We start from the raw sequence: 9,055 nt of genomic DNA, 5'->3' as shown, positions 1-9,055 counted from the left end.
AGACACGACTCCAAGTCCAAAGATGAGAACAAGGAGAAGTTCATGGTAACCGTCTTCAGAGGGGGTAAGGAACGTGCCAAGCTCAGAGATGATGACCCCCAGAAGGCCGCTGAACTAGCCGGACCAACATACTTCGCAACCGATGATTGCCCGGCTGAGTACGAACATGGGAAAGCACTCTTGCCGGAATAGGCACTGAACGAAGTACCATGGGAGATGAAAAGGTTACATACCTTCTACATGCAGGCCAGCAAGAAAGGCTTGGGCAATATAACAGCTCAATCACCGGCAGATTGTTTTGGCGAAGAAGGTTACGTATGGCTAGATTTCTCATATCTCCACGCCATATATTGTCGGGATAAGATGGATGTCAACTACGTCGGTGTTTGGTGCATGTGAGTATGAGTTTTAATTAATTATATGAAAAATATGTACAATACAAATCCATGTGATTGTTACTAACAAACTTCTTCTGTAGGATGCAATACATGGATGCTAAGAAGACAAAAGAACCTATCGGCTTCTTGGATCCAACTCGGGTCTGCCAAACACAACATACCGTGAGGCTAGCACCAGGGTCAGACCAGCTGAAGGGCAAGACTCTAAAAGAGATAGCTGAATACAAGAAGGGCTTGCACAAGGAGAAATTGATTATTGTCGCACAGTACATTGAACGAGCCTTCTTGCACTTTCAAAATAAGAGAGTCGTCATGGCCGCTTATAATTTTAAGTGAGTCGGGTATATTTATCTTCTACACACATGTCTTATTTTAGCTGGTACTAACTAACTATGCTGTTGTTAATATGTAACGATCATTATATCTGTTTACTCATCCACCCTAAAGACGGAACCGTGGTAGTCTTGGACCCTCTCGATTACAAACACCAGTCATACAAAGAATTTCTAACAATCTTACAGTAGTAAGTGATTATGACTCTTGCATTTTATATGAATGTATTATAAATAAATATCCTCCTTAATGTGAAACGGTATGACATCTATACAGTGCGTACCAGTACTACAAGTTCAAGGGTGGAGAACAGACCCGAACAAGGAAGAAGCTGCTAGTACGTACCTATTGGCCGGTAATACTCCACTCACTTAATGTATACCAATTGTTTCACTAATTGCAAATTTTAACTATCTTTTATGATATGTCCTGAAGTGTCACAAGCAACCGCGAGGAACGGTCCTTTGCGGGTATTACGCTTGCGAATTCCTTAGAGTTAATGGGAGGTACAGGACTAACGCGGAGGATGTAAGTCTCTATACTATGTGCTAGACAACTTCATATATTTATGATACTAATATATTGTTTATCTTCAATGCATGCAGTTGCCAAGATTACAATGTCGAACAAGCTTTGTCGATACAGGCATAAAAAATGTCCAGCGTGATCTGTGTCACTTCATCCACCATGAGTGCTGTCATGTGAAAGGGGATTTCTTCGACCCAGAGGGTGCCCTAGCCACAAGTGACGAATTCAAGGATCTTCGGGAGTGGAACAGTGCTATGCCATAATGTATTAACTAGATGGCGTATTTGAAGTGACAATGTAAAAAATATTGTAATACATATATTTTGGCAACACTTTTGAGTAATGTAATATATGTACATTTATCAGTACCAAATGCTTCATAATCTTCCAATATATGTACATAATAATCTACTTGCAAGAATTTCTATTAAATAATTTAAAAGTAATTTACGGGCAAATTATTATTAAATTTCAATATTTTCTACCTATCTTCGTAGGCGGAAGTTTTTTTTTTGCAGGCGGCCGATTCCTATTTTCGCAGGCGGACCAGACTAGCCAACGTCCGCCTGCGAAAATTATCTTCGCAGGCAGACGGCCGCCCCGCCTGCGAAGACCCTTTTCGGCCGCTTGCGATAATGCTTTTCCTAGTAGTGTCACTATTTTTTTTATGCATCGTGGTGTTAAAGTCATTGGTATTTCATGTTGTAAAGACGAAATAAGAACTATCTCAAATTAATTCAAAGCTAGGGATGGCTTTGTTTCAAAAAAAACAGAGAGGATGATATATGTGCCCCAGCCTTGCTTTGAATTCTTCATTTTATCGTGCGACACAAGATCCAGACAAGCCAACTCTCAGTGATTGTATGGTTCAAGGACAGGAGAAATTGCATGGTTCATTGCATGTGCCATTACTATAAGCTTAAACTAACTAGGTGATTCCTCACGCTATGCTACGGGAATTATTAAGCAATTCTCAATATATATTTTTCTTGACAATCAAACTAGAACTAAAAAGGTAAAAATAATGAAATATCAGGGTTTATCAGTATTTATTATGAAACACACAAATGATACCACTGCTTAATGCGAAACATATTGATAAGTATATGTTAAATATTATAAAAATAATAGATAGATTTGTTAAAATATTGTGCAAATGATGTGAGGGCGATGATTGGATATGCTTGCATGTTGATTTGTAGAATTAAATACTACCTCCATCCTAAATTGGTGCTAGCTTTGACTTTTATACTTGGCAATGTTGGACAATTCATCTTATTTGAAAAATTAGTGCAAATATAAAAAGCATAAGTCATACTTAAAGTACTTTTTAAAAATAAAGCAAGTCACAAACAGAATAAATAATAATTCCATAATTTTTTGAATAAGACGAATGATCAAACATTATAAACAAAAACTCAAAGTATGGTTGCAGGTCGGGACAGAGCTAGTAAATTGTAGATGGTGTTATATGCTTAAATGAGGTCAAATATGCAATTATTGCTAGTGGGTGATGATGTAGCACGGTGGCATGTTGAGCTTTAGACTTAGTGCGCTATAACTTTATAGAAAATATAGATTAGCTAGGGTAATTAGGTATCGTGGCCGTATCTCTATCTCTACTATTATAAAAATTGAAAGGTGTTTTTGCAAAAAAAAAAAAAGAAAGTATTTGTACGTCCTCAATTTTGCTTATCTCCCGATCCGATTTTATTCCTGTTTGCTTGTTCCGTTTATTATCGAGAAAAAAAAGGGGTATTTGCAAATTTTCCACCGGTTTTTTCAATTTTGTAAGGGTGTCACTCGAATGATAGTTCTAGTGGCTTTTTTGCAATTTTTTAGTGGCATTCTTGCAACAACGATTCAAAGTAGTGGTAAATTTGCAATTGCCAAAAAAAGAGTATTACAAGTACCGCATAGATTACATTTGGAATTTTCCAGAAAAGTCCATGCCTTTTTCCCTTTTTCCTTCATCTCTTTCTCTATTCTGCCTTTTTGCAGAAAAGCCCTTCTCCTTCCTCTTTTTTCTTCCTTCCTCCACCTTCTTCTACCTCTAGCTCTCCCTCTCTCCCTCTTGAGCAGCAAGCCGGGGAGGCCAAGCACTGAGCCCGTGGTCGTCCTCGGCCCAGCTCTCCTCTCCTCCGCAACGCCTCGGCCCACGCCGCCACCAACCGAGCCCGCGCCACACCACCGCCGCTGCTAGCCAATAGGGATGGCAATAGGGCGGGTCAGGGGCGAGTTGGGCTGGAACGGCCCCATCCCGACCCCCGAACTCTCCACCCGGCCCTGGCCCCGAGTGGACATGCAGTGCCAAATCAGCCCACGCCCCTAGCCATTCTGGGGCCTCACAACCCGACCGGGCCCCCGCATTGAGTAGCGACTCCATCCAGTTGCATGTGCACCGCCGTCGTCCCTCTGCGTAGGGCTGTCAAAAAAGCTCGAGGCTCGCGAGCTACTCGAGCTTGATTCGTTACGAGCTCGATTCGAACTCGGCTCGTCTAAGATTCAAACCGAGCTCGAGCTTGACTTTAAGCTCGCGAGCCTACCAAGCCGAGCTCGAATAGCTCGGCGAGCCTCAGCATCTAGCACATGTTCCTTCTCCTGTATATTTCCTCCCCCTCTCTCTCTTAACTCGTTTAAATTCTCTACTATACTGAGCACTAGTACTGCTATATTCTCTACTAGTACTAGTACTGAGCACTAGTACTGCCAGTGGCAGAGTGCATTTGTTGTCCCATTTCCCAAGTCCCAACGAGAGCATGGCTGGTAGTACTAGTACTACTACTAGTGTGCGACTGTGCGGCTTGCATAGGAGCACTAGTATTACTTTTTCCTATCTAATCATGCATCACAGTTCTAGTATTTCACTACACTAGGTAGGCTCGAGAAAAGCTCGAAGCTCGAACGAGCCGAGCTCGAGCTCGACTTCAAGCTTGCGGCAAACCTGGGCTCGGCTCGAGCTCGACTCGAGTCCATAGCAAGCTCGAGCCTACACATAAAAGCTTGCTCGAGCTCGGCTCGTTGACAGCCCTACCTCTGCGCGCCACCGCGCCTCTGCGCCATCGCCGCGCCTGTGTGCAACCGCCGCACCTGTGTCTGGAAGGGAGACCGGGAGAGGAGGGGAGAGGACTGTGGAGAGGGCGACCGAAGGGGAGGGGACTGCGGAGAGCGGCGACCGAAGGGGAGGGGACTGGCATCTGGGGAGAGCGGCAACAAAGGGGAGGGGAATGGGGTCTGGGGAGAGCGGCAACCAAAGGGGAAGGGACTAGTGAGGGCGGCGAGCCGGTGAGATCCAAACTCCGGAGCGCAGAAAGGGACTAGGGAGAGCGGCAAGCTGGCGAGATCTGAACTCCGGAGCACGTCTGCGGCTGTGCGGTTGTGATGTGCGGCAGCGTGGGGTGGTGGAGGGGAGGTCTGGTTGGGGTAGGGTTAGGTTTTTTTCCTTATATATGCTGATTCCCATGGGCAACTTGGGCATGTGTTCCTGTAATGGGCTACATTATAAGAGGTAATATACCCCCTCAAGGGCCTACGAGTCACCCGCGGGTGGAATGTTTTCCCTGTCCCCTCACCCGCAAGTGCGGGGCCCAGGCCCCGATGGACCTGCGGGGCAGAAATGTCACCCGCCCCCGCCCCAGTAGGGTCGGGTCCCCGCGGGGGAAGTTACCATTCCTACTAGCCATGTCGTTGCCAAATCCCGCAAGAACCGGTGCAGCCTTTCCACAAATCCCGGAGTCACCCTAACCCTAGTCCTCTCCCTCTATAAATAGCCACTGGCACCACCTTTTTCCCCTCCTTTTTCCGTTGCTGCCGCCGCAGCCACCATCTCCACCGTGAGCAGCCACCGCCGCCACCATTGCCTCGTGCCACTAGGAGCCGCACCATCGTCATCGCTGCCTCCTTCCCATGTTGCAGCCGCCGGTGAGCCCGAGGCTAAGCCCTCTCTTCTTCCCACACCGTTTCCTCTCTCCTCCTCAACTCCCGCGTCCGCCATCTGTTAACAGTGAAATTTGGTAAACCCCTAAGAGAATTATCACATCGTCAATAGTCGTATTCCTACTATATTCGGTTAAGGAAATTAATCTATTAAAGGAAGCTTATCCAGAAGTAACCGAGTTCAAGGAGGATGCGGTATGGCAAGTTATCTATTAATTAGAAATAGTTTGTTAATTTCCTTTTATCTTTAGGAAAATATGTTCAGTGTCCTATAAGGACTAGTATCCTCCCATGGATATAAATATGTACACCCGGGGTCATTGTAAACTATCTCCACAATCAATACAATTCGGCGCATCGCCACCCTCTTTCACGAGGTTTTTACTTATCAACCAGTGGAATTTGGCACATGACGTGGGGCTGCATCGGTTCAGTTCGATCTCCAGTGAAGAGGTAAGTCCTATGTTCCGCCGGCCCAGGCAATTGTCTCGTCTACGTCGGCGTCGTTCAAGGCTGCATTAGTACATTCGACCTCTTAGATTGCTCCAGTTTGGTTGATATATTTGTCTTCCTATTTATCATATGTCTTAGTTAATCTGGTCTTAGTATCTCAATTGAGCTCTATTAGTTGCCATTATCGGCTAAATTGTTTTACTAGATTAGATTAGCTAAGGCATCCACCACCCTAAAAAATAGTCAAGGGCTTTGTTGTCTAGATATTATGTTTCTTTTCATACTTAGTGTTGCATCAGTTAAATTTGATCTACTAAGTCGTGTTTAGCATAGTCCCTAGCCTGCTTTTTGACTGCCAATAAGGGTTTTATCGGGGTTTCAGCCGATGAGTTATCTGGATGTTGCATACAAGTTAGATTTAGCCGATGGCAACAAATATTTCATTGTTTAATCTAATGTTGTGGATTTTATGACATCGGACCTCCAGCCGATCTATGCTTTAACCTTCGGATCAACACTTATCCTATCATATTATTATTAACCGATTGGTTTCTATTGGACTATATTATTGTTATATCATATTATCATCAGCCGATTGTCTTTATATTGGTATTTACATCAAGTGTCAGGCTCCACATTAAACACTTAGTCGATAGCTCGAAACCCTATTGCTATCGGCTGGTATCGGCATCGGCTGAAATTACTCCATCGATCGGTTTGTCAACCGATCGGCTTATTGATATGATGTTTACATATCTTGTCAGTTGCAGGATCAAACTGACTGGCACGCCCACACCTCATCAATCTTTGGACCTGCACTGGAGCTAAGCAGATCTCCTAGGCCAGTGTGTGTTTTTGGCGTCAACACAATCCCATCGCGATGCACCGCCTCCACGCTATCCCGGAGCACCGTGCCGTGCCACCAGCTTCGCCTCCGCCTCCTCCTGCCGATGCCGCCGCTAGTCACTGCCCCCGTGCGCCGTCGCCACAGAACGCTGTCGTCGACGCTGTTGCGCCGGAGCGTGCCCATGGAGCCATGGATGCACTTCCTCCTCCCCTCTGTAGCTGACCTGTGGGTCCCGCAACAAAAAAAATCCCCAAATAACCACAGCCATCCAAACCCCGTAGATTCAATCTCAACCGTTAGATCTATATAACCCTAACTTATGCCACGTCAGCCCTAGATCCATCCTGTCGGTGCCATCTCATTGGCATGTGTCGCCACGTGTCTGTCTACATCAACCGAGTCCACATACACCGAGTCCACTAACTCTATACCCCTGACTGACAGTAGGCCCACCATATTTTCCTATTCAAAAATAATCAAATTTCCGAAATTAAATATCCAGAGAATATTCCCGGAATATTCCTTTTTCTTTTATCTTCGGATTTTCTGTAAATTCAAACTTCCGGAAGCCATAACTTTGTCATTCAAACTCCGATTCGACCAGTTCTTCTTCCTAAATTCTTCTAAAATAATCGAGCTCTACCTCCTGGTTTAATTGGTTATTTCATTTGATATTAATTAGTTAGATTTTTCTTTTGTTTATTTGTTCTTCGTTTGCGACCATGTAGATGTTGAAGCAAAAGAGCAGTTCGTTTTAGAAGACGCTATGCAAGGACAGTACTGGGATCAAGGCAAGTGCACTCTTTGAACATATGGAGCCCATTTGTAAAATGTTTTGTTTTGAATACATGCATTACTTTATTTATAAACTATTGATGGGTAGCATGACGAAATTGTTATTATTATCCTACCTTTGATAATTATTGATTGTCCATGATACCTTGTCGCCCTAGTCTTTGTGAGTTGAACATTGGGCTCAACTCAAGGTAGAGTAGTTATGCTTAGCCCCGTTTAAGGTTGTTTTACAAGCAAAATACAATTTTGATTAATCATATACTTATAATCAATTTTATATGAACTGTTTGGATGTGTGCTATCTTTCCGGTAGCATGTGTTGCACCGTGTAGTAAACAATGGGCGGATAGAACATTTTCGACCGGGGTGATGGGTGGTTCTATGTGAACCTGGTTAGGTGGTCATGTACATGTGTGATCGTTGTTGGGTACAGTCTCTCTGTCAGTCTACTGTTGAGCTGTGTGCTTTTGTAGTTTGGTAAGTTGCCTTGGTCAATTAAAGACTTGACTTCATAAGCCATTAATTGATCTGAGCCTAACGTGCAACCATATGATCTCATGGGAAGAACCAGGCCTAGTATGATTCCGAGTCTTGGCACTGTCGGCCCAGGTGGCTAGATGATAGGAGTTTATGTTAGCCAGGGATACTTTCTTGTCTGTGTGAGGGAAATGTGTCTCATGGGGGAAGGTATCGTTGGGACGGAGTTTCTAAAAAGCCTCATTATAGACTCCTTGGCCGCACACAACCTGAAGTATGAAATTTACGCATGGCCGTTAAAAGGACGATATATGTTGTGGGTCCAGGTGTACAACCTCTGTAGAGTGTTAAACTAATCTATTCGAATAGCCGCGTCTGCGGTCATGGACATGCTCGGTGATATCTCATGAGGGGTAGTTTGTGAAATATGGGAATGAGCTGTGTGCAGGTTAATGAATATAGCTATGAGGTCCTGTGTGGATGGATGGTTGGTAACACCCGTTATTTATAAATGTTGTTCAAATCTTTGTTTATAAATTGTTTATAACTGCAAATTGCTCTATTATGCAAAATAGCTATCGCCTTCTTCGTCAGCCTTGCATGTGAATATTAACGTGTAATTGCTGAGTATTCCATGTACTCACCTTGCAATTCCCCCAATTCCAGAAGAAAGGTTTCCACTATTTCCTAAGGAGTTTGCTGCTGAAGACGAGGAATATGTCGTGTGTCCCAGTTGACTGCCTGTGGTGAGTTGAATCGAACTACTACACGTTTATCTTATTTCTGCTACTATTTTAATATTTTCCTTAGGCCCTTCGTGGCAGAATAAATGTAAACTTTAGCCATAAGGATTATCATAGTAATTATTAATACTAAATATTAGGTTTCCTTCGTGATGTTGGTTGTAATATTATCTTTGTGTCTGTGTGTGCTAGTTTGATCCTGGACTAGCACTTATACACAAGAGATCCTATTCGAGTCCTTACAAATCTATCTATGCCTACTTAAAAAATAGGTAAGTATTCCAGTTTTTTTCATCCGTCTCCTCTAGCCCCGTCTGATCCCACACACACAGCACGCCTCCAACCCTGCTGGGCTGAACTCTAGCACTGCCCGCCACATCAATATGCCTCCCAGTATGTTTCCTCTTTCAACTGATTGAAAAACCAATTCCCGACTCTTCCCTCGTCATTTTCATCATGATTTACTCTTTCAATCAATGTGGCTCTAATTCGCCGGATTTAATTGATTTTGATGATGGCTGGCCGGCGAGCTTTGCCTAGTAGTT

The sequence above is a fragment of the Oryza glaberrima genome, chromosome 9, assembly GCF_000147395.1.
Source record: "Oryza glaberrima chromosome 9, OglaRS2, whole genome shotgun sequence".
Classification (NCBI taxonomy): domain Eukaryota; kingdom Viridiplantae; phylum Streptophyta; class Magnoliopsida; order Poales; family Poaceae; genus Oryza; species Oryza glaberrima.
This window is presented reverse-complemented; position numbering follows the sequence as displayed.